The following is a 27,400-nucleotide window of genomic DNA, read 5'->3' on the forward strand; positions in this document are numbered from 1 at the left end:
TACACCCCTTGTGTTCTAGGGGCCGGGGAAACAGGGGCATGACTGGGCTTACCCCCTCTCCAGGTGCTGCTGGCAGACTTCTTCAGCTCAGGCGCCCTGTTATTGGCATACTCGTCTGCCAGGGCGGCTGTAGCAGAAGCCCCTGTTGGTTTTCGGTCACGGAGGAACTGTCGGAGGTCTTCTGGGCAGTTCCACAAGAACTGCTCCGTGACGAACAGTTCCTGGACCTCCTGGCGGGTAGTAAGCGCTAGACCCGAGGTCCAGTGCTCTGCGGCTCTCAACAGCGCCCGCATATGATCGGTCCAGGTGTCCTTGGGGCCACGCAGCAGGCTCCGGAACTTCTGGCGGTACGACTCGGGAGTGAGGTTGTACTGCCGGATCAGGGCCCGCTTGATGCAGTCGTAGTTCTGTACCTCCCCGGCAGGTAAGTCCCCCAAGGCATCCAGGGACTTACCCCTCAAACGGGGGGTCAGGTATCTGGCCCACTGATCCCGGGCCAGATGGTGCTGAAGACAGGTCCGTTCAAATGCCACCAGAAAGGAGTCCAGGTCCCCATCCTTCTCCAGTAGAGGGAAGTCCTCAGCTCGGACTTTGGACGACTTGGTCTCCTGATGGGTTGGTTGCTCTAGCGGAAGCCCCCGCTGGGCCAGGTCCAGTTGGTGCTGGCGCTCCGCAGCTCGCTCTGCACGCTCCGCAGCCTCCCGGCGCTCTGCAGCTTCACGCTCCGCAGCCTCCCGGCGCTCTGCAGCTTCACGCTCCGCAGCCTCCCGGCGCTCTGCAGCTTCACGCTCCGCAGCCCGCTCCGCAGCCCGCTCCGCAGCCCGCTCTGCACGCTCCTCCTCCGCTGCCTTCTCTGATGCTGCCAGGAGGGTTTTGTAGACGGCATCGCCATGAGACTGGAGACTTGCCATAGCCGCTTGTAAAAGGGCTTGTGATCTGGACAGGCTGGGCTGGGTAGGTGGTGGGCAGCCCACTGCGGGACCGTATACTGGGGACTGGCTCCCTGAGGTGCCCGGGCTGGACTCCTCCTCGCCATGAGTAACAATGTCCTCCCCTCCTGCCACACGGACCGTAGCATTAGCCTCTTGCAGGGTCTTGCTCCTGGTGCCGTCTGCCATCTTGGTAACCGACACCGCTGCAACCCTGAGTTTGCACACACCTTGTTATACTTTTAGCCTGACCGTCTAACGTTGGGCTGACCTTAAGACTCCAGCAGTGGAAGTTACCACTGGCAGTCTTTAGTGCCTGGGAGTAGGGGTCCCACAACACTATTATTCTGCAATCCCACCGCTCTGCCACCAATGTGATGAAAGCCGGCCGGTGGGTGCAGCTCTCTGGCGCCCCCTTACCTCTCAGGTCAGTCAAGGTACTGCACCTAGAGAAAGTAGTGCCAGGAAGCTGCAACCAGCGCAGGGAACACGGTAGAGTGTTCCCCTTCAACGTCACTAAACCGTAACGTCACTACACAGCACAACTCGCTAGCGCCCTCTTAGCCTCAGGTCAGTCAAGGAACTGCACCTAGGATAAGCGGTCGCCAGAGAGACTGTCCTGTAACCTACTGGGTATCGGGGCCCTCTGTAGTGAGGGTGGTATATATATCTTCCTTGGCCGCGCCAGGAATATATATATCTGAACCTCCGACCGTCACTACCAGCCTTCCCCAATCCCCAGTTGGTATGCTGCCACCAGTCCCTATTTTAGATATACGCCCAGTCCGTGAATGGGCCTATATCGGGTCAGGAACCAACCCTGGGTAGCGTTTTGGCTTGAGCCGAGCTCACACGGACGTGCGTTCGTTATGCAGAATAAAAGGCAGGCCCACAATTACTTGAGGTAATTGATTATAATAATACACTAGATACACGATATACAACTAAATATACACAGGTATAAGGTCAGGCTAAACTATACAACAATGGAATACAACACACAGAATCACCACAGCATATCAGTTACCGGTTTCTTGATTTTCTTGTGACGCAGGGAGAGGATTCTGCGGTCGCAGGCACGGTTCTTTGTTACAGGCTGAGGCCTACCACCGCATGGTCAAACTGCTCCTCCCCTTGGTGGCCTCAGCTGGTGCTCAGATGTTCAGCACACCACTCTTGGGTCAAGACTGACTTGTCTCTTGTCTGTCCTGCTATCTTACCTGCCCCGTCCCGCCCACTGCTGGTGAGGTCAGCTGGCTCAGTCTCCACCCTCAGGTCTAACTTCGATCAGAAGCCCAAATTCTATGGAACCCAATAACTTCTTCTGGGATGGTCTCATGATACCCCCAGGGGTTCCCATGGATTCGGGCCGCCGTAACCGACCTTTTGATATCAATTATGATACCATACGGTCCTCAGGAATGGCTCCGCGCTATATCTTGGCTTCCAGAGCACGTACAAACGTCTACCGCGGAGGTTTGTGTGCGCAATGGCTCCGGGACGCCGTGATATTTTTTTATTGGCCCATCCCACGCAACATGCGTGTACTATTCATGTTTCTATATCTTATGCCTCCATGCTTGTGACAGACAAAGAAACTAGTCCTATGGGACAAATGGTCAGGTACAGATAGACGAAGCACCCCCCCCCTGCTGGCTGTGTTTCCTCTCGAAGTCTTTGAAGCTCCTAGCATTCAAGTGTTAAGTAGGCTTCTTATCTTACAGGAGCCTGGATGGGGGGAAACTATCTAGTTGACGTTTTAACAGAAGGTCCCAAGGGTGGGGGCTGCTGAAGTGTGGCCATCCCTGGATATGATTTATCATTACCAAGATGGCGGCTACAGGTTCATCACAAGGAGACTTTGTGCAGCAGGCCTTCATGGTAAAATAGCTGCTAGGAAACCACTGCTAAGGACAGGCAACAAGCAGAAGAGACTTGTTTGGGCTAAAGAACACAAGGAATGGACATTAGACCAGTGGAAATCTGTGCTTTGGTCTGATGAGTCCAAATTTGAGATCTTTGGTTCCAACCACCGTGTCTTTGTGCGACGCAGAAAAGGTGAACGGATGGACTCTACATGCCTGGTTCCCACCGTGAAGCATGGAGGAGGAAGTGTGATGGTGTGGGGGTGCTTTGCTGGTGACACTGTTGGGGATTTATTCAAAATTGAAGGCATACTGAACCAGCATGGCTACCACAGCATCTTGCAACGGCATGCTATTCCTTCCGGTTTGCGTTTAGTTGGACCATCATTTATTTTTCAACAGGACAATGACCCCAAACACACCTCCAGGCTGTGTAAGGGCTATTTGACCAAGAGGGAGAGTGATGGGGTGCTACGCCAGATGACCTGGCCTCCACAGTCACCAGACCTGAACCCAATCGAGATGGTTTGGGGTGAGCTGGACCGCAGAGTGAAGGCAAAAGGGCCAACAAGTGCTAAGCATCTCTGGGAACTCCTTCAAGATTGTTGGAAGACCATTTCCGGTCACTACCTCTTGAAGCTCATCAAGAGAATGCCAAGAGTGTGCAAAGCAGTCATCAAAGCAAAAGGTGGCTACTTTGAAGAACCTAGAATATAAGACATATTTTCAGTTGTTTCACACTTTTTTGTTAAGTATATAATTCCACATGTGTTAATTCATAGTTTTGATGCCTTCAGTGTGAATGTACTATTTTTATAGTCATGAAAATACAGAAAAATCTTTAAATGAGAAGGTGTGTCCAAACTTTTGGTCTGTACTGTATGTACTATATATATTTACATATATAGTGTATAAAATGTATAGTTATAAATATACCAAAGCAACGACAATACCTGGCAGATATTACATGCAATGCTTAAATGAGAAAAAACATAATGTTAATAATAGTTCTATGTGCTTTGCGTATTATTTTCTTTGCTGTGGGTTATATTTTGGATTAATATTTTGAGTGTAAAACAAATACATGTATTGTCACTAATAACATTACAAAAAAAATTCCCTTCAAATGTCACAATATATTTCAAGATTCTATACCTGTGAAAGTAAATTTAGTTTTAGGAAGTTATGTATGTTTTGTTAAATGTGTATCTAAAATGTGCGCCTCTTATTGTGTTAAGAAACAAGTACAACAGATATCCTCATTGATCCACTTCAGTGCCAGTGAGTCTAATTAAAAATTCCAACTGGATTCTGCTCGCATACATTGTTATACCATTTAATATTCCCTTAAGTAACTTGCGCTTTGCTCTCTGCCTGGTCCTGACGTATTAGTATTATTGTAAAAGTATTCTTGTGTTGTCTGCCCAACGTGAACCTTGAAACCAGGACAAATCAGAGCATATACTACATACCATACTGTTTATAGTCTGTATGTTCTCCCATCTGTATGGAGTTTAGCACAGGTTCCATATACTGACATATAATACAATCCCCACAAGAGTATAAACCATTTTTTTCAGTTTCCCATTCTCATTATTGGTCTTCAGAAATAAATATGCATTATTATATCACACTGATTGAGAGCTAACTTCACCTTAAACATTATCGTAGAAATCACGAAGAGAACATAGCATTTAATTTCCTGACCTGATACTTTTTTAGTAAGTAATGGCTGAGCGGATGGACATTAAAGAAGCACTCCTCCCATCAACATTTTTATCCTCTTAATATGCATATATTGCAGTCATCATATTATATAGCACTATATAATTACAATTGCTCATTTTCCCTTTCTACCCAGCTAATCCTTCTCTTTTCCATTAGGTTTATGACATCACGTGATTGTAAACTGACTAGTTGAATCCTTCTAAGCTCTATGTAGTAACAGGAGGTCAATTTTCCCTGTATGAGTCATAAGTCCATGCAAAAGTCCCTGGCGGGGGGGAGGGAACAGCTGGGTCAGGAGTTGAGGAGGGGCATGATAAATGCAGGGATAAGAGGCTTCATGTCTCTACATAGAGCAGAGAAAAGAGAAGAATTAGCTTGGCAGAAAGGCAAAATGAGCAATTGTAAGTGCTGTGCTATATAATATGATGACTGCAATATATTAAGAGGATAAAAACTTTGATAGGAGTGCTTCTTTAAGCAAGGGGTAGGGTTTTGTTCAATTTTTGTCCTAATGCAGTCAGGGCAGAGAGGAGGAATCTCCAGCTGCAACCCGTTGTCTTACAGCCAGGCACAATATTGTGATGAAGGGAACATGGCTAATATGGGATAGGGAAGATTTCCTTAGAATGCCTTTGAATGCTTGCATATGCCACACTCTGTATAAGCATTAAATTTACTCTGAACTTGCATTAAAGTCCTGCATGTTCTATAGTCACAGAATGGTACTACAAAAAAATTGGGCACCAGAATATCTTACATTTCATTGCTGTTACTTTTCTGTATTCACATTGTAGTGTCAAATATTGCGGACACATTTATAGTTTCCATATTATATATCCATATTATTATTATTATTATTATTATTAACGGTGCAATGGGATGTATGGGTCAGCTGTCACTTTTCACCTGATTCACTTACTTCCTCTTTTGCAAACTGCACCATAATTATATTTGCACCACCTTTCATTATATTGTAGGTCATAAAATGAACATTAACAATGAAATAATATAGAATTAGAAGCAGAATTTTTAGTTCGCCTATTTTTTATGACAATGCCTTTTTTTTTTCAAGTAATATTTCAGACATGTTTATTGCAGTGCATCATAAATCATTTTCAATAGTTTATTGTACCAGTAGAATGTACCATCACATGTCAAGGTGTTATCTAATATAAAGGTATATACGTAGCGACGGAACTAGAGTCCTTCGGGCTCTGATGCAAAATTTGGACGTGGGCCCTCACCAGCATGTGGTCAGATGTATGCACACGCCTCTGTAACAAAGTCCTCCATCCTGGCCCATATCCTTTAATAATGTCTTCTTTCCTGCTCACCAACTTGTAATAATGTTTCCCATCCTGACCGCTTCCTTTAATAATGTCCCCCGTTCTGGTCCCTATTGTTTAATAATGTCCCCAGTCCTGGTCCCAATCCTGTAATAATGTCCCCCATCCCGTAATAATGTCTCCCCTCCTGTAATAATGCCCAGATCTTGTAATAATGCCCCTCATCTCGGCCCGGATCCTGTAATAACGATCCCCGCACTGGTCCCCTTCCTGTAATAATGTCCCCAACCAGTAATAAAGTCCTCCATCCTGGCACTCTTCTACAACACATAAACACCCACCAAAAATTCATTTCAGCTGAATGTGCGTCTAATAATGAGAATGGAGGTGACGTCGGAGGGTCCTCTGACACCATGGGTCCGGTCATAGTCCTACTCTCTGCGACCATGATCATTACTCCTTTGTATATACGGTATTCAGTAGTTTAAGCGTATACAGAAATGGAGGCATATGAAAATGTGGATTACTGTAGGAATACATTTTTTCAATATGAATATATACAACCCCTGGCAAAAATTATGGAATCACCAGGCTCGGAGGATGTTCATTCAGTTGTTTAATGTTGTTGAAAAAAAAGCAGATCACAGACATGGCAAAAAACTAAAGTCATTTCAAATGGAAACTTTAGGGCTTTAAGAAACACTAAAAGAAATCAAGATAAAAAATGTGGTACTCAGTAAGGGTAATTTTTTCAGACCAAGCAGAGGGAAAAAAATTATGGAATCATTTAATTCTGAGGAAAAAATTATGGAATCATGAAAAACAAACACACAAAAGAACACTCCAATACATCACTAGTATTTTGTTGCACCACCTCTGGCTTTAATAACAGCTTACAGTACTCTTCATCAATCAGCTTTGCAGGTTGGAGCCTTGTCATGGACCATTTTCTTCAACTTCCACCAAATATTTTCAATTGGATTGAGATCAGGACTATTTGCAGGCCATAAAATTGACCTTATGTGTCTTCTTTCAAGGAATGTTTTCACAGTTTTTGCTCTATGGCAGGATGCATTATCATCTTGAAATATGATGTCATCACCCCCAAACATCCTTTCAATTGATGGGATAAGAAAACTGTCCAAAATATCAATGTAAACTTGGGCATTTATTGAAGATGTAATGACAGCCATCTCCCCAGTGCCTTTACCTGACATGCAGCCCCATATCATCAATGACTGTGGAAATTTGCATGTTCTCTTCATGCAATCATCTTTATAAATCTCATTGGAACGGCACCAAACAAAAGTTCCAGCATCATCACCTTGCCCAATGCAGATTCACAATTCATCACTGAATATGACTTTCATCCAGTCATCCACAGTCCACGATTGCTTTTCCTTAGCCCATTATAACCTTGTTTTTTTCTGTTTAGGTGTTAATGATGGCTTATGTTTAGCTTTTCTGTATGTAAATCCCATTTCCCTTAGGTGGTTTCTTACAGTTCGGTCACAAACATTGACTCCAGTTTCCCCCCATTCGTTCCTCATTTGTTTTGTTGTGCATTTCCTGTTTTGGAGACATATTGCTTTAAGTTTCCGGTCTTGACGCTTTGATGTCTTCCTTGGTCTACCAGTATGTTTGCCTTTAACAACCTTCCCATGTTGTTTGTATTTGATCCAAATTTTAGACACAGCTGATTGTGAACAACCAACATCTTTTGCAACATTGCGTGATGATTTACCTTCTTTTAAGAGTTTGATAATCCTCTCCTTTGTTTCAATTGACATCTCTTGTGTTGGAGCCATGATTCATGTCAGTCCACTTGGTTCAACAGCTCTCCAAGGTGTGATCACTCCTTTTTAGATGCAGACTAACGAGCAGATCTAATTTGATGCAGGTGTTAGTTTTGGAAATGAAAATTTACAGGGTGATTCCATAATTTTTTCCTCAGAATTGAGTGATTCCATAATTTTTTCCCTCTGCTTGATCTGAAAAAAATACCCTTACTGAGTACCACATTTTTATCTTGATTTCTTTTAGTGTTTCTTAAAGCCCTAAAGTTGCCATTTGAAATGACTTTAGTTTTGTGCCATGTCTGTGATTTGCTGTTTTTCAACAACATTAAACAACTGAATGAACATCCTCCTAGCCCGGTGATTCCATAATTTTTGCCAGGGGTTGTAGAAGTCTCAGTGGAAAGTTACAGTCCCTTTATTTGGTTACGGCATAAATAGGTAAAGATAAACATTCCCTTTAAATAGATAGGAAATAAGTTCCTGATATTTGAGTTGGTGGGAGAACAGTAAAAAGGCAGTATATAAAAAGTATAAACTAGCTAATATCAGAATAAAAAGTCTTAAGCTGGATAATATAAGAATAACAATAAAATAATGTCTCTTATGTCTAATTGTGGGTATTCCGCTATTATGCCTGGCAATGAAATTAATGATTCCTCACTTCCAAATGCCGATAACAAAGAAGCAAAAAGCAACATGTAGCATTCAGTTACTCAGAAAGGAGGATGTGGTAATATCTGACTGTTTAGTCAGCGATGTATTCCTGTTGATGTGTCATGTTGTGGTATTGTACTATTTTCAGACCTTTCAGTCACATGTTCATCCTCTACTTATTTGTTGAGAGTGAATAATATTGCGAGAACGTTTCCTAACCTGGAATAGGACTGGGTCCCCAAATTTCATCTTCTTCTCAGTATGCTCTCACCAAGTTAGTTCTTTTGCCTGCTTTATTGTGTTTTGGTGAATCCATGGTGCCTCTTGAACCGAGCACCCTGTAACCTTAAAGCTGGCCATTCACCTTGGGTAAAGGTCAATCAAACCGGACAATATCAGAAGGATTGGAAAGCCATGAAATGTGCAAGGGTATGTCCTAACCTCCCAATGGCAGCTTCAGGGGGAAAAGGGTGTCTTGGGGTGGATAATAGTAACAGCAATCAGAAAGCTAATATGGGACATAAAGGTATGTATAGATTTACATTTCTATAACCTGTATGCCCATATTAGAAGTTTGATAACTCCCAGGGGGTGACAGCTTCCCTTTAACACCTCCTGCCTTCCCCCCTCACACACAAACTTCTGTCTTCTTTGCTGTAAGGGCAGAGAGGGAGGGGGTCTGCAGGCTGCAGCTACACTGTGTGGAGCCCCCACATTCACACTGAAAGCTATACACACATTATACATGAGTATAAACATTCAAGTTCCGTATACACATGTACACACTCACAGTAACTGACAGCTGTGGGGGATGAGCTATGGGCCCCCAATTACCGGTGATATAAAAACATACCTTTTTGTCGTCTATAATGGTGGACAGTTAGAGAAAGTTCTTTTCCTATATTAATAAAGCCATAACTAGTTGAGGGCCTCCTCCCATCCCCCATCTCTGTCAATAAGGGCTCTTTCACACATGAGAATTTTTGGTAAGTGTGCTAGCCATCATTTTCTACATATAGATCATAGACCCATTAAAGTGAATCTATTTTTTCACCTGCCTTTTTTTTCAGAAGACATATCCTACTTTGATCCGTGTTGCCAATAACTGTATTTATTACGTGCAGATTTTGCTGCGCTTTTTACCCTATGCAATTCAAAGGGTTAAATCCACAGTGAAAATCGTCTCAAGGAATTGACACTAAGTGGAATTTAAACTTTGTACTGTAATTGAAACTGTAATGCTCGCGCCCGGACTGACTGGCGTGTGCGTGTATATGTAGTGATTCCACTGGACCGTACAGAGTGGATAGGACCCAGTACAGACTGGGACTCAGGAACAGAACCGCAGATGCGGTGGACAAACACAGCAGAGTGAGGCCGCCCGGAGCGGCGAGCAAGAGCAGAGCAAGACGAGACCGCCAGGAGCGGTGAGCGAGAGTAGAGCAGAGCGAGGCCGCCTGGAGTGGTGAGCAAAGGGTCAGAGCAGAGCGAGACTGCCGAAGCGGTGAGCAAAGGGTCAGAGCAGAGCGAGACTGCCGGAGCGGTGAGCAAATGGTCAGAGCAGAGCGAGACTGCCGGAGCGGTGAGCAAAGGGTCAGAGCAGAGCGAGACTGCCGGAGCGGTGAGCAAAGGATCAGAGCAGAGCGAGACTGCCGGAGCGGTGAGCAAAGGGTCAGAGCAGAGCGGAAACCGCCGGAGCGGTGAGCAAAGAGGCAGAGCAGGGCGGAAACCGCAGGAGCGGTGAGCAAGGCAGAGCAGAGCGGAAACCGCAGGATCGGTGAGCAAGGCAGAGCAGAGCGGAAACCGCAGGAGCGGTGAGCAAGGCAGAGCAGAGCATAAACCGCAGGAGCGGTGAGCAAGGCAGAGCAGAGTGGAAACCGCAGGAGCGGTGAGCAAGGCAGAGCAGAGCGGAAACCGCAGGAGCAGTGAGCAAGGCAGAGCAGAGAGGAAGCCGCAGGAGTGGTGAGCAAGGCAGATCAGAGCGGAAACCGCAGGAGCGGTGAGCAAGGCAGAGCAGAGCGGAAACCGCAGGAGCGGTGAGCAAGGCAGAGCAGAGCGGAAACCGCAGGAGCGGTGAGCAAGGCAGAGCAGAGCGGAAACCGCAGGAGCGGTGAGCAAGGCAGAGCAGAGCGGAAACCGCAGGAGCGGTGAGCAAGGCAGAGCGGAAACCGCAGGAGCGGTGAGCAAGGCAGAGCAGAGCGGAAACCGCAGGAGCGGTGAGCAAGGCAGAGCAGAGCGGAAACCGCAGGAGCGGTGAGCAAGGCAGAGCAGGCTAGAACCGCCGGAGCGGTGAGCAAGGCAGAGCAGGCAAGAACCGCCGGAGCGGTGAGCAAGGCACAGCAGAGGGGACAGGGCTCTGTTCACACGGAACAGACAGGAAGGGAAAGGCAGAACCAGATACACACAAGATACTTGCAATGAAGTAGCGAGTGGACTCTAAACTCACAAACGGAAGTACAGCAACAATGAGTAGGAGTTAGGTGCATGTTCAGACTCTGCAGAAAAAGGGAAGGTACAGACATAGAGAAAAACAGGAAACAGGTTAGGAGACAGTTCAGACAGGAACTGTTACTGCAACAAAATACAGGAACGAGCCAAGGTAAAGCCAAGTGCTGGTTCAGACAATGCAGGAGAAAGGGAAGGTACGGACATAGAGAGAAACAGGAAGCAGGTTAGGAGTCAGTTCAGACAGGAACTGTACTGCATCAAATACAGGAGCCAGTCTGGGTATGCGGCCCCCAGAGGGCGGGACGAACAGGCTAGGAGCGTGTTCAGACAGGCCTGGAAATACAGCCTCCAGGAAGGCAGACAGACAGCTGGCTAGAGTGCACAGACAGGACACAGTTCAGACACGGGAAATGATACCGTAAGGCAGGAAACATAGACAGGACCTGGCACATCAGTGACTAGAAGCCAACTGACGGAACAAGATGCTCAGGCATGGATTCCAAGGAGGAGCTGGTTTAAATACCAGGTGACAGACAGCAATAGCCTGAGGACGCATTAGGGGTGTGTCTGCAACAGCTACAAGAAACAGGAAGTTCAGCGGGCGTCGCCCTAAGCAGCCAGAGCAGAGCAAAGCAGACAGTATGGAAAGAAGCCAGAGTGGCAGTCTGGACTGGAAATCAAGTGCGCGCTCTTGCACAGTGGGAGATGGACCACTATGCAAGGACGCCGCCAGGTATGTTACAGAAACTCTGTATGCGATGGAAATTTAGCGCTTGTGCTGTACCTGCTTGTAAGTGCTGATCCCATGTGCAGGTCACCATGAGACCTATACGAGGTGATAATCACAGCGGGTTATTATTTACTTGATGTAAAAATTGAGTAAACTATTACCATGTCCATATTCAGTATTTAAGGTCAAACCTTCAGTAGATACTCTACCCTTCAGGAAATAGGGACGGTGATACACGAGGGATTCCTGTGGTTCCCTACCTACGGCCTCACTAAGACGTCTATTTTCATAAACATATCAATTCCATGTTTTTCTCAGATAGAGCATGTATCTATTATATTCTATGGGACTGGTCACATCTCTGTTTTTTTTTGCGGACCGTGTGTCTGCACCACAAAATAATTACTAATATACCTCAATTTTTGGTCTGAGTCACAGATCAAAATCCCCCACACAAGTCTATTTATTGCCATTGTACTTATCTGTACACTTACCTGGTATTTTATTAATATACTGATCGCTCTGCTGCATTACTGGGTCAGTAGGTGATTGTGAGCCCATTCTATTAGATGGCACCTTTGTGCTGTACATATGTTTTATTTGTGTGTTGTCCTGTTCCGATGTATTAATACATTTTGGAAATACACTGCTCAAAAAAATAAAGGGAACACTCAAATAACACATCCTAGATCTGAATGAATGAAATATTCTCATTGAATACTTTGTTCTGTACAAAGTTGAATGTGCTGACAACAAAATCATATAAAAATCATCAATGGAAATCAAATTTATTAACCAATGGAGGCCTGGATTTGGAGTCACCCCCAAAATTAAAGTGGAAAAACACACTACAGGCTGATCCAACTTTGATGTAATGTCCTTAAAACAAGTCAAAATGAGGCTCAGTATTGTGTGTGGCCTCCATGTGCCTGTATGACCTCCCTACAATGCTTGGACATGCTCCTGATGAGATTGCGGATGGTCTCCTGTGGGATCTCCTCCCAGACCTGGACTAAAGCATCCGCCAACTCCTGGACAGTCTGTGGTGCAACGTGACATTGGTGGATGGAGCGAGACATGATGTCCCTGATGTGCTCAATCGGATTCAGGTCTGGGGAATGGGCGGGCCAGTCCATAGCTTCAATGCCTTCATCTTGCAGAAACTGCTGACACACTCCAGCCACAGGAGGTCTGGCATTGTCCTGCATTAGGAGGAACCAAGGGCCTACCGCACCAGCATATGGTCTCACAAGGGGTCTGAGGATCTCATCTCGGTACCTAATGGCAGTCAGGCTACCTCTGGCGACCACATGGAGGGCTGTGCGGCCCTCCAAAGAAATGCCACCCCACACCATTACTGACCCACTGCCAAACCTGTCATGCTGAAGGATGTTGCAGGCAGCAGATCGCTCTCCATGGCGCCTCCAGACTCTGTCACGTCTGTCACATGTGCTCAGTGTGAAGCTGCTTTCATCTGTGAAGGGCACAGGGCACCAGTGACGACTTTGCCAATCCTGGTGTTCTGTGGCAAATGCCAAGCGTCCTGCACGGTGTTGGGCTGTGAGCACAACCCCCATCTGTGGACGTCGGGCCCTCATACCACCCTTATCGAATCGGTTTCTAACAGTTTGTGCAGACACATGCACATTTGTGGCCTGCTGGAGGTTATTTTGCAGGGCTCTGGCAGTGCTCCTCCTGTTCCTCCTTGCACAAAGGAGGAGGTAACGGTCCTGCTGCAGGGTTGTTGCCCTCCTATGGCTCCCTCCACATCTCCTGGTATCTGCTCCATGCTCTGGACACTGTGCTAACAGACACAGCTACCCTTCTTGCCACAGCTCGCACTGATGTGCCATCCTGGATGAACTGCACTACCTGAGCAACTTCTGTTTGTTGTACTGTGGACACCGCCATATGCTACTGTACCTCTAGGGGTGAGAGCAATGGTAAAATGAAAAAGTGACCAACACAACAGCCAAAAAGGATGAGAACAGAGAAATGGTCTGTGGTGACCACCTTCAGAACCACTCCTTTATAGGGGGTATCTTGCTAATTGCCTATCATTTCTATCAGTTGTCTGCTCCATTTGCACAACAGCAGGAGAGATTGATTCACAATCAGTGTTGCTTCATAACTGGACAGGTAGATTTCACAGAAGTGTTATTGACTTGAAGTTACATTGTGTTGTTTAAGTGTTCCCTTTATTTTTTTGAGCAGTGTATATTCTGGATATTCCATTGGTTAATGATTCCCTATATTTCTTGTTTGGTAGATGTGGTTCTATTTCGAGGAGTGGAGTTTACTTTCAACACCTACATTGATGACTTTGCGCTACGCTCCAAACCTTTTTAGTGCTGCAATATGAGATTTCTTTCATTATTCTTATTGTCATGTTTTTCTAGTGCTTTTACTTTTTGTAGGTTTCCAGTTGGGTCTACATTGGATTTGATGGACTACGTTGGACCAGCATGGCATCCATGTCTTTAATAAAATGGTTACAAAGGAATAGTGCCAGAAATGTTTTTTTTTTTTTAAATAAAGTATTTAAATTTTTTAACACTTTATTAAAGGACTAGTAATGTGTCTGACAGACAATTTTCCACTACTATCACTGGGACTTGGTATCAGCCAGAGTTGTTTTTTGTTACCCAAGGGCTGTTTCCACTCCTTTTTTTTTACAATGTGCCTAAGAGCTAACAGGCAGGTAGTTGTTAGCTACCTGCCTGTTGTGCCAAACACCCATTGAGTCAAAATCGCCACTACTGCACCTATAGATAAATTCCCAGAGGTGTGTAATTTCCAAAATGGGGTCACTTGAGGGAGGATTCTGCTCTTCTGGCACTTAGTGGCTCTGTATATGGAGTCCACAAACTATTCTACCATTTGTTCTCCAAGAGTCAAGTTGTGTTCCCTCCGTTCCTAGGTTCTCCGTGTGGCTAAGCAGTACTGTACAGTCAGGGCCGGCATCAGCACCCGGCGCACCCGGGCAAATGCCGGGGCCCTGAGCAGGCAGAGGGGCCCACTGGCGGTCGCGCACCCCGCTGGGCTATGGGCGGAGGAGAGCGGTGTCAGCGCCCGCCCTTCTCCGCCGCTTGCTCAGGGCCCCGGCAGCTGGATACTTACCTCTCCCCGTGCCTCCGCAGCTCCGCTGTCTTCCTGCTCTGCGCTCCCTTTGACGTCTCAGGTCAGAGGGCTCGGTGACGTCTTTACACCGCGCCCTCCCCTGAGCCGTCACAGGGAGCGCAGAGCGGAAAGACGCCGCCAACGCTGGAGTCCCGACCCGAGCAGCTGCAGCAGGTAGCAGGTGAGGAGGAGGGAGGTGAGTATTTTTTATTTTTTTTTTAATGTATGGAGGCATGGGGCAGTATAAAGAGAAGGGGGGGGGGGGTATCCTGCATGGGGAATTATAAAGAGAGGGGGGGACATCCTGCATGGGGCATTATAAAGAGAGGGGGAGACATCCTGCATGGGGCACTATAAAGAGGGGGGGTGACATCCTGCATGGGGCATTATAAGGTGGGGAACAGCCTGCATGGAGCATTATAAAGGGGGGGGCAGCCTGCATAGTGCATTATGTGGGGGGGAACAGCCTGCATGGAGCATTATAAGGGGGGGGGGCAGCCTGTATGGGGCATTATGTGGGGGGTAACAGCCTGCATGGAGCATTAAAAGGGGGGGGGCTGTATGGGACATTATGTGGGGGGTAACAGCCTGCATGGAGCATTATAAGGGGACCAGTATCCTGTATGGAGCGTTATATGGGGGCCAATATTCTGTATGGAGCCTTATATGGGGGCCAGTATTCCGTATGGAGCCTTATATGGAGGCCAGTATTCCGTATGGGGCCTTATATGGGGGCCAGTATTCCGTATGGGGCCTTATATGGGGGCCAGTATTCCGTATGGAGCCTTATATGGGGGCCAGTATTCCGTATGGAGCCTTATATGGGGGCCAGTATTCCGTATGGAGCCTTATATGGGGGCCAGTATTCCGTATGGAGCCTTATATGGGGGCCAGTATTCCGTATGGAGCCTTATATGGGGGCCAGTATTCCGTATGGGGCCTTATATGGGGGCAAGTATTCCGTATGGAGCCTTATATGGGGGCCAGTATTCTGTGTGGAGCGATTCACCGGTTTCTGAGCTATTGTGGAATTTACAATAGATATCACTCATGTAATGTAAGAAGTGAAATCTTTGCATTGTACTATATATATATATATTTCTCCGCCGTATCTCTGCATCATGAATCGTGGTATGTGTTAAAGGGGCCCACTGAGACTCTTTCGCCCAGGGCCCAGAAAAACCTGGAGCCGGCCCTGTGTACAGTCACATATGGGGTATTGCCACTTTCAGCAGAAATTGTGTGACAAATTTTGGTGCCATTTTTACCCATATCCCTGTGTGACAATGTCAAATCTTGGGCTAAAACAAAAGTTTTATGGTAAAAATGTAATTATGTTTTCTTCATCGCCAATGGTATAAAATTCTATGACACACCCATGGTGTCAATATGATCACTGCCCCCCCAAATGAATTCATTGAAAGGTGTAGTTTGTAAAATAGGGTCACTTATGGGGGGTTCTGCTGTTCTGGCACCTCAGGGGCTCTACCAATGTGACATTACACCCACAAACCATTAAACCATTCCAGCAAAATGTGCAATACAATATGGCGCTACTTCCCTTTTTAACTTTGCACTGTGCCTAAAAGTAGTTTTCAAGCACTTATGGGGTATTGGCGTACTTAGGAGAAATTGTGTAACATATTTTGTGGTCCATTTTCTCCTATTATCCCTTTTGAAAAATTAAAACTTGGGGCCATTTTAGTGGAAAACAAGGTAATTTTCCATTGACTCAGCCTAATGTTATACAATTTTGTGAATTGCCTGAGGGTTAAAAATGCTCAAATGTTAGATGAATTCCTCAAGGTGTGTAGTTTCCAAAATGGGGTCATTTGTGGGGGTTTCCGCTGTTTTCTTATGTCAGGGGCTCTTTAAATGTGACATGGCATTTGCAATCTGTTACAGCCAAAATTGTGCTCCAGAATTCAATTGGCGCTCCTTCCCTTCCGAGCCCTTCCATGTGCCCAAGCAGTAGTTTTCCCCCACAAATGTGGTATCGGCGTACTCGGGACAAATTACACAACAAATTTGTTTGGTCCAATTTCTCCTGTTACCCTTGTTAAAATGAAACATTTGGGGCTAAAGCAACATTTTTGCTGGAAAATTTATTTTTTAATTTTCACGGCTCAAAGTTATAAAATTCTGTGAAGCACCTGTTTGTTCAACTTGCTCATTATACCTCTAGATAAGTTCTCTGAGGGGTGCAGTTTCCAAAGAAAGGTAACTTGTGGGGGGTTTCCACTGTTTTGGCACATCAGGGGCTCTGCAAACATGACATGGTGTCCGCCATCTATTCCAGCTAATTTTGCGTTCCAAAAGTCAAATGGCGTTTCCAAGCCCTGCCGTGTGCCCAAATAGTAGTTTTCTACCACATATTGTCATCGGTGTGTCAGGTTTGACAGACAGTCATTCTGGATCCGGCTGTAGAAGTTCACTACGCTTGGCCCTGCAGACACCTTCTTGATCTATTCATCATCCCTCCCTCTCTAGGACCCAGCACTGATCCCCACCTTCTGCTGCTAATTAACACACCCTTGCTGGATCTTTAAATACACTCAGTTTCTCCAGAGAGTTGATGATGATAGATTCTCCTTGGAGTTCCTTTGTGGATTTAAGTCATGATCGCTCTGATATCTTCTTAAAGCTAAGTGTATCCCCTTGTCTGTTTCCCTTGTTTGTCTTTAGTGGCAGTGGGGCTGGCTGGAACTTGCCCCTTCCCCTCTCTACATAGGGCCTAGCTTTAGGTTCAGCTGGGACTAAGGTATCCTGCTCGGCGATAGGTGCAGAACCTATTTAGGGGCGATAAGGGAGTCAGGGTGTCGTTGGATCTGTTTGGGTGTCTCCACTCTCCCTTTCCATAGTTGAAGGGCTTCCCACCTTTCCCTGTCAATGTATGCTGGGCTCTTCCTATACCTAGCATGACATTATCACCAGGCATTTAAAAAAAGAAAAAAAAAGAAAGAAAAAAAAAATGATTTTTTTTTTTTTTTTGTGTGTGTGTTTTTTTTTTCCGGGTTATTATGGATCCCGTTTCGGTGCTGGCAGAGCAGCTTCGGAGTTTGTCACTGGAGGTGACTGATCTTTGATTAGAGGTTCAACAGCAACTGCAGCGGCCGCAGACTCCTAATGCTGGGAACTCTGCAGGTGGGCCGGTCCAGCTTGAACCCAAAATTGCCCTCCCGGACAGGTTTTTGCATTTAAAGAAGCTTGTAAGTTGTATTTTAAGCTTCGACCTTACTCCTCTGGAGATGAGGAGCAGCGAGTGGGGATTATGATCTCACTGTTGCAAGGAGATCCTCAATCCTGGGCTTTCTCTTTGCCGCAGGGCTCTGCTTGCCTCCGATTGGTAGATGGATTTTTTGGGGCTCTGGCCCTCATCTGTGATGATCCTAACCGAATCTCCTTGGCTGAATCCAGGCTGTGTCGCCTTCAGCAGGGGAATCGGTCAGTGAAGACTTATAGTTCCGAATTCCGTAGATGGGCAACCGATACCAAATGGCATGACCTGGCTCTTAGGCTATGTGCCCACGATGCAGAAATGAAGCAGAAAATTTCTGCAGCATTTCTGCATCTCCCTGGCAGAAAAAACGCATGCAGATTTTGCATGCGTTTTTCCTGCAGAATACATGCGGATCCACATGCGGATTCACATGCGTTTCCGCATGCAGATTGACAAGCGCTTTCCAGGCGATAGCATCACTTGGAAAGTGCTTGACAACTAGGTCACACTGTATAAATCCATGCAAACGGCAAGAAGGGGTGTCAGGATTTGCCTCCTCATCGTGCATATGACTGTCCTATTAACCTGACTCCCAGAGCTAAACTACCCAAGTCCAGACTGTATAATCTTTCTTGCCCTGAGAGACAAGCCATGAAGGATTTCATTGCTGAGAGTCTGGGACATATCAGACCCTCATCTTCGCCCATGGCGGCAGGGTTCTTCTTCATTAAGAAGAAAGATGGGTGGGGGGTCTCTGTCCCTGTTTAGATTTCCAGGAATTTAATCAAATTACTGTCTGAGATCCTTATCCTCTTCCTCTGATTCCAGATTTATTCAACCAGGTTGTGGGAGCTAAGGTATTCTCCAAGTTGGATTCAAGGGGAGCCTACAATTTGTTTAGAATCAGAGAGGGGGATGAATGGAAAACAGCGTTCAATACCCCTGAGGGGCATTTTGAGAGTCTGGTTATGCCTTTTGGTCTGACCAATGCACCTGCGGTGTTCCATCATTTCATAAATGATATTTTCCATCATTTAGTGGGCAGGTTTGCGGTGGTCTATCTGGATGATATTTTGGTTTACTCACCTGATTTTGAGATGCATCAGGGCCATGTTAAACAGGTACTACAGATATTAAGAGATAACAAACTATATGCCAAACTAGAGAAATGTGTTTTCGCTGTCCAGGTGGTGCAATTTTTGGGGTACTTGTTGTCATCATTGGGTTTTCGGATGGATCTGGAGAAGATCCGCGCTGTACTGGATTGGGACCGTCCCGAGAACCTGAAGGCATTAGAGTGCTTTCTGGGCTTTACTAATTTTTACCGGAAATGTATGCAAAATTATTCGGTAATTGTGAAACCCCTCACTGACATGACAAGAAAGGGGTCTGTTATTTCTAAATGATCGAATGCTGCCCAGCAGGCTTTCTCCTCTTTAAAGAGATGTTTTGCCACAGCACTCAGTCATCCAGATGTTTCTCAATCTTTCATCGTAGAAGTTGATGCTTCGGAGGTGGGGGTTGGGGCTGTGTTGTCTCAAGGTAAGTCCCCTGGTAAATGGCGTCTATGCGCATTCTTTCCCAAAAAATTGTCTTCGGCCGAGAGAAATTATGACGTCGGTAATAGGGAGCTTTTGGCGATTAAATTGGCTTTCGAAGAATGGCGACATTGGTTGGAGGGGGCAGTCCATCCTATTACTGTTACCACGGACCATAAGAGCCTGTCATATCTTCAGTCTGCTAAACGTCTCAACCCTAGGCAGGCTAGATGGTCTCTGTTTTTTACTAGGTTCAATTTTGTTGTTACTTTCTGTCCAAGGGTGAAAAACATCAAGGCTGATGCTTTACCTTGAAGATTCCCTGGTGGTGGTGACCCTGAGAACCCTGCCCCTACTTTGCAGAAGGGGGTAGTAATTTTGGCTTTGTACCCTGACCTGGAGGGAGATGTGTTGGAGGCTCAGGGGGACGCCACTGCCTCCTGCCCTTCTGGGAGGTTATTTGTACCATCTAAAATGTGCCGTAATGTAATTAGGGAACATCACAACTCTGTGCTTGCTGGTCATCCAGGTGATAATGCAATTGTGGACCTCCTTTCTCTACATTTTTGGTGGCCGGGGTTGTATCAGGATGTGGTTGAACATGTGTCTGCTTGCAGTATTCGCGCATTCTAAAGTATCACATACCCGTCTGTCTGGTCCTCTTCTGCCGCTGCATATTCCTAGCAGATGATGGAACACTTGTACATGCATTTTATTACTGACCTACTGGTATCTGCAGGCAAGACTGTGGTTCTGGTGGTTGTAAATAGGTTCAATAAGATGGTTCATTTCATTGCATTACCGGCACTTCCGAATGCCAAGACTCTTGCTCAGGTATTCATTAATGAGATTATGAAGCTTCACGGGGTTCCTTAGGATGTGGTGTCCGATCGGGGGACCCAGTTTGTTTCTAAATTCTGGAAAGCTTTCTGTACTCGACTGGGGGTGCAGTTGTCTTTTTCTTCTGCCTTCTATCCTCAGTCGAAAGGACAGACCGAGCGCATTAATCAGAATTTGGAGACTTACCTCAGGTGTTTTGTCTCCGAAAACCAGGAGGATTGGGCATCTTACTTACCGTTGGCCGAGTTTGCTATTAATAATCATCACCAAGAGTCTACTGGCAGGTCACCTTTGTTTGGTGTATACAGTTTTCATTCACAGTTTGGTACCTTTAGTGGGGAAGGGGCTTCTCGAGTTCCTGAGGAGGAACGTTTTGCTTTGTTGCTCTCTTTTGTGTGACGGGGGGTTCAGAATAATTTGAAAATCATCGGAGACAGATACAAACATATGCCTGACAGAAAATGCTCGACAGGTCCGGACCTAAGTGTGAATGACTTTGTGTGGTTGTGTATCAGGAATATCAAGTTGAAAGTTCCTTTCTGGAAGCTGGGACCTAGATTTATTGGTCCCTATAAAATAACTGCTGTCTTTAACCCAGCAGAGTTTCGTCTTGAGTTACCTCAGGCTCTTAGGATGAATGTGTTTCATAGGTCTCTGCTCAAGAAGTATGTGGTACCTCTTGAGTTCTCCCCCCTACCGCCACCCCCAATCATGGTTGATGGCAATTTGGAATTCCAAATATCGAAGATTGTGTATTCTCGTCTTCAACGTCGTTCCCTTCAATACTTGGTACACTGTAGGAGTTATGGTCCAGAGGAAAGGATGTGAGTTTCAGTATTGGAGGTGAAAGCCCATAGGTTGGTTTGTTCTTTCCATGCCTCTCATCCAGAGAAACCTGGCCTGAGTGTCCGGCGGCCACTTATAGAAGGGGGGGTACTGTCACGGGTGTGTCAGGTTTGACAGACAGTCATTCTGGATCTAGCTGTAGAAGGTCACTGCGCTTGGCCTTGCAGACACCTTCTTGATCCTTTCATCATCCCTCCCTCTCTAGGACTCAGAGGTGATCTCCATCTTCTGCTGCTAATTAACACACCCTTGCTGGATCTTTAATTACATTCAGTTTCTCCAGAGAGTTGATGGTGATAGAGTAAATTCCTCTGTTCAGGTCTGGAATTCTAGCAGTCGGATAGATTCTCCTTGGAGTTCCTTTGTGGATTTAAGTCATGATCGCTCTGATGTCTTCTCAAAGCTAAGTGTATCCCCTTGTCTGTTTCTCTTGTTTGTCTTTAGTGGCAGTGGGGCTGACTGGAGCTTGCCCCTCCCCCTCTCTACCTAGGGCCTAGCTTTAAGTTCAGCTGGGGCTAAGGTATCCTGCTTGGCGATAGGTGCAGAACCTATTTAGGGACAATAGAGGAGCCAGGGTGTCGTTGGATCTGTTTGGGGGTCTCCACTCTTCCTTTCCCTAGTTGCAGGGCTTCCCCCCTTTTCCCGTTGTTGTACGCTGGGTTCTTCCCATACCTAGCATGATTCATATGGGATATCATGTACTCAGGAGAAATTGCACAACAAATTGTACTGTTTGTTTTCCCCTGTTAACCTTGTGAAAATGCAAAATTTGGGGCTAAATGAACATTTTGGTGGGAAAAATTACAATGTTATTTTTTTCCTTTCACATTGCTTTAATTCATGTGGTGCACCTAAAGGGTTAATAAACTTCTTTAATGTGGTTTTGAGCATCTTGAGGGGTGCAGTTTTTAAAATGGTGTCACTTTTTGGTATTTTCTGTCATATAGGTGCCTCAAAGTCACTTTGAACGTGAAGTGGTCCCTTAAAAACAGTTTTGTATATTTTGTTGGAAAAATTAGAAATTGCTGATAAACTTTTAACCTTTCTAACTTCCTAACAAAAAAATTATGTTTAAAAAATTATGCTGATGTAAAGTAGACATGGGGGAAATGTTATTTACAAATTATTTTATATAGCACGACTAACTTGTTTAAGGATAAAAAAGTTAAAAGTTTGAAAATTTACAAATTTTTAAATTTTTTACTAAAAATTCCGATGTTTTCTCAAATAAACGCAAAAAAAATTCTACCTAAAGTCACCACTAACATAATGCACAATGTATCAAGAGAAAAAACAATCTGAGAATGACTGGGATACGTTGAAGCGTTCTAGAGTTCTTACCACATAAAGTGACACTGGTCAGAATTATAAAATTTGGCCTCGTCGGGAAGGTGAAAACAGGCTGGGGGTGAAGGGGTTAATTACAAAAGAGCCAATAGATTTTTATGTATATTTGAATATGAATCACAAGTTAAAAAAAGCTTGTCTATCCTTGATAATTTTTGTATTCCATTTAGAGACAGTTCTTGACTTTTACATCTGCTCATTGACAGAATAATCAATCTCCTCACTCTGTAAATCTATGTGTTCCGTCAGTTTACATGACCACACCAATAAATGATTAATGAGTTTGATACGGAAAAGGTATACCACAGATAGGAAATGGAGTTAAAATGCTGCGATCAGCAATTTCATGAAAGTTAACCCGAACAAAATTATCTGTGCTGCTGACAAAGAATTGTAAGATCATTGCTTGTAGAACTTTGGCTCAAATATATATTAGCAATAAAAATAGAAACAATAATTCACTGTACTTATATAGTCCCAACTTATTCTGCAATACATGATAATTGGGGAAGTAACAAACAAGTAACATTAACAAAAATAAAAAAATACCTGCTTAAAAAGGCTGAAAACTCAAGAGTTTGGGAAAGGTAACATAATAAGTGCAAAGTGCTAATTTTGTCCAGAGGTTCAGCCCCCTATGTTAGCAAGAGAGACATAAAAAATGTCATGTGAAACCCTATGTGACCCATCCAGTAGCCTTTATACAAACCAACATGGATATAACGTACACAGTGATGTGAAATGGGTTGATTGTGTGTATGGGCTATACTTATGTGACATAGACATGCATTTAAAAATTAGGTTTAAAAAAAACAAAAACAACAAAGTTTCTAAAAACTTGTGATCCGGAGAACTGAGTTCCACAGAATAAACCTACAAGAAGCAAACATGAACAAAAACCCTGCTGTAAAAAAATAAAAAGCAAAAGTGCATTTAAATAACATAGGGTTCTTAGTAACACTGTTTTTGATCAAAAATAGTATAAAAGACATCACACCACGGCACGGTGACCCCATGAGTTCCACAGAATGCAGTATAGGTGACACCATATAGAGAGTAGTGAGAGGATGTAATAAAGGATAAGGGCACCGACTGAGTTAAGAGCATAAATGCATTGGTAGAAGCAGATGGAAGATTTAGTGATATCTGATGGCGCAGCATTGTTATAGGCTTTGTGGACTGGTAAGAGACTTTTTTATTTAAGCACCTTCAAAATTTTCTAACCTTGTCCCTGTGGTTAATTGAAATCAACTCACATACACCACCATAAAGGAGTCTTTTTTCCTTTTCACCAGAACTAAACAATCCCTGGGCTACATTGAGTTAGATTTCATCATTATGCATCTCAACAACCTTCCCCACCCACTTTGTCCTAATCCCTTCATTTTTTTTTCTCTTTGTTTTCTCTTTTTTTTCCATTTGTTAACAACTTTTCTAGTTACTGGATCATTTCATTTCTTGTTTACTTGCTAGATAAATAAGCTGGAGATTTACACGAATGAATAGTTTCCATGAGTAGCTGTGTATCCCTGAGCTGTATGAGGCCAAGTCTAAATTAAAACTACTTCCAAGTATAGATACCATGAAAAACCGTCCGATGTCTGAAGGCTATTAGGACCCAGGGCCGGCGTCAGCACCCAGCAATCCCATGCAATTGCCGGGGCCCTGGACCATCAGGGGGGCCCACTCGCTGTCGGGGCCAGGGCCGCTCCCCTAGCATCTGTGCACGACTGCTAGCGCTGTTTGGTTGCTATCACTTTACCAGACATGGCCACGTCCAGTGCGCTGTATGGCTGTGTCTGATAGTAATGACGCAGCTGGGTCAGCACTGCGCCTTTAATTTTGCTTGTGTGTCACCCAGGCCACGTCATTACCAGCAGACACAACCGCACAGCACACTGCGCGCGGTCATGTCTGGTAAAGTGATCAAACAGCGCCAGCAGTCCTGCACAGATGTTGAGGGAGCGGCCCGGGCCCAGGACAACGAATGGGCCCCCCAGATGGTCCAGGGCCATGTCGGTGACTGTGCAAGTGATGGCCACCAAACACATGCCAGCGGCCCTGCACAGCCTCATGCCAGAGGATTTGGATGGGAAACAGGCCGGGGGCAGTTGAGCAAGGTTTTTGCCAGCTTCCCCAATCCCCATATTAAAAATATTTCTAATGTGTCTGTGTGTGTGTGTGTATATGTATAATGTGAATATCTGTGTATGACTGTGTATATATATTTGTCTGTTTTATGTGTTTTTAAGAATTTGTGTTCAAATATGTACATGTGTGTATGTCTGCACTGTGTGTGTATGCATGTCTGTGTAATGTACTTGTGTGCATGTCGCATGTCTGCGTACTGTGTGTGTGTGCATGTCTGCGTACTGTGTGTGTGTGTGTGTGTGTGGGTGCATGTCTGCATACTGTGTGTGTGCATGTCTGCGTCCTGTGTGTGTGTGCATGTCTGCGTACTGTGTGTGTGTCTGCGTACTGTGTGAGTGCATGTCTGTGTACTGTGTGTGCATGTCTGCGTGTGCATGTCTGTGACGCGCCCCCTGGGCCAGTGCTGTAGTGCGGCGCGCGTGCGCGCGGGGAATACCCGGAGCCGGATCCGATAGGGGTAGTAGTCCTCGTGGCGGTGACCCGGTCCGTGCCCAGGGTGGTCAAACTAAGTGGCGTTATTAGTATGATGGTATTAGTGTCCGACTACGCCACCCGTTGAATGCGGCTATTAAGCCGCCGCTGCAGGGCAGACCGCTGAGGCCGGTGGTACTGTTATGCAGCGTGGATGGTATAACCCCCAACGGGAGGGGTATAGCCTCAGGGCAGCTGGTGAAGCAGGAAAAGATGACAGTGGTAGTGGTGGTGTGACAAGGAAGCTCAGAGACGTGCAATTGCAGTTTTCACAGCTTTACTCACAGTTCTTTATCAGGTCCCTTGTGTACAGTTAGGACCACCCGAGCCGTGCTGCGTCCACCAGGTGCGGGACTCGGCCAACTCCCAAGCAGTTCCAGAGCGTGGTCCTGAGCTCCCCTCTCTTCCTTTCTACTGGCCGTCCCCACCAGGGATCCACCTTTGTCCAGCTCCCTCGGGCCTTCTAGTGGTGAAACCTTTCCCGGTTTCCCTGACCCTATATGGTATGCCTTCCTGGTAGATATGGCGAGGGGTCGCGCCAAAACTTGTCCACGACCTCCGGTTCCTGGCTAAGGATAATTGGCCTCCACCAGTTTGGGATCCGGCACCCTGTTCTGCCAACCCTTCACCCGTTATTTCGTGGGATCTTAGGGTTCCCTCGTTACTTGCGTCCCTGGGCCGCTCCTGGTGTTTCTGTTCTTTCTTCCTCGTCCTTCTCTCTCTCCTTCAGGCCTCCACTCCAGGCCTGGCTCTGGAGCTGGGCCCAGACTGAGCCACAGCTCCCTGTCAGCCCTCTCTGGCTCAGCTCCTCTCTGAACAGACCCTGATCTCCGATGGTGCCCAACCTATATACCTCCCTTCTGACACCCGAGTCCAGGTGACCAGCACCCAATGGGCTCCTACCTATGCCCAGAGTCCCTCCCCTGTCTGCTCCTACACCACTGGGATATTCCTCCCCCCTCCCCACTCCAGCCAGGGACAGAAGCTGTCGTACCTGCACATCTATCTGGTGGGAGTACCGTTGGTCTGTCCCCCGGAAATGGGGTGAGTGTGGTGCATGCAGCTAACTGAGCCCAGTTCCACACTCCATCCTTACCCGGGAGTGGAATACCACACCTCTGGTCTGAGGTGCAATACCCCTGTAGCAGCCGAGTCCTCGGGGTGCTACATTCCCCCCTGGTAAACCACAGCACGTCCTCGGGCTGGAAAAGAGCAAAAGCAAATTAAAACATACAAAAATTTTAAAGTGTACACTCACATGTAAGACATATCAACTTTCAATCATCCCTTTATGGGAGGTACTTTTCTCTTTTAACGTTACAGGTATAAAACATTACGGAAACATTATCAGACTTTCTTCACACACTTATAAAATACCATTAACTCTTTTAGCATCATATAAAACTTTTTCATATAAAACATTCTTGACCAACACGTTCTTGATCTCTGGCCACCGTGCAACTTGTGACCAGGTAAAGTGCAACAGTCACTAGTTCCAAAGTAGAAAAGCAGTTCTTCTATAAAACCAGTAGGGGGCGCCTCAAGAAGCGCAACTATTTACAGGGTATGGCCGCTCTCAGTCCTCGGCCAGTGGGAATAGGGGAATGGCTGCTCACAGTCCTCAGCCTGGTTGGGGATTAGGGCACACAGGTAACAGTCCCTTTGATAACTCCACACTAGTCCCAACGGGGACCACACTCCAATTAGCAGCATGACAGGTACCCTTATGGGTAACTATATACAGTCCCAGTTACCGTTCATTAGTAACGATGTCCTCCTGCTCCTTCCCGAGGGTAGTCTTCAGACCCGTCCGGGTCCTCTTGGCTTTCCTCGTACTGCCACTCCTCCTCAGTCAGCCGGTGTACATGAAGGGCGTACGGTCCTTTAGCACACTGATGCCGGGTGAAGGTGACCTCGTCACCTGAGTAGAGGTCACGTCCTCGGTGTCCTTCTGGAAGGTGGCTCTCGACATCCCTGCGGGTAACAAAGACGTCGCCGGGGGTTCGGTGGTCCCGGATAAAGCCCCAGCCATTCTCTAGCTGGAATTTTATTACGGTCCCGGTGGCGCGGGGACCGTGGGCCACACGGGGGTTTCGTCGGGCCCTTCGCTTCTGTTCCGCGCTCCGGACCTGCAGCTGTTCTTCACGGATCCGCCTCTCTCGCCGCTCTCTTCCAAAGACCTCCAGCTGTTGACGGCAGCACTCCTCACGCCGGGCTGCGTCCGCCCGGGTCTCCTGGGTAAACCCCATTAGGTTCTCACCGGTGGGGTCCCAAGCAAACTGGGCATCCTCCAGTGGAAGCGGAGTGATTTTGGCGGGCTCCGGAGCCGGGATCAGAGGCTCACACAGGGGCCGTTCCTTCCGGAGTCGGGGGTTGACGTACTCCGGTGGCCACACGAAGGGCAGCCCGTCCGGGCTGGTATGCTGCG

The sequence above is a fragment of the Phyllobates terribilis genome, unplaced genomic scaffold, assembly GCF_046119375.1.
Source record: "Phyllobates terribilis strain yellow unplaced genomic scaffold, ASM4611937v1 Scaffold_4__5_contigs__length_816908805, whole genome shotgun sequence".
Classification (NCBI taxonomy): domain Eukaryota; kingdom Metazoa; phylum Chordata; class Amphibia; order Anura; family Dendrobatidae; genus Phyllobates; species Phyllobates terribilis.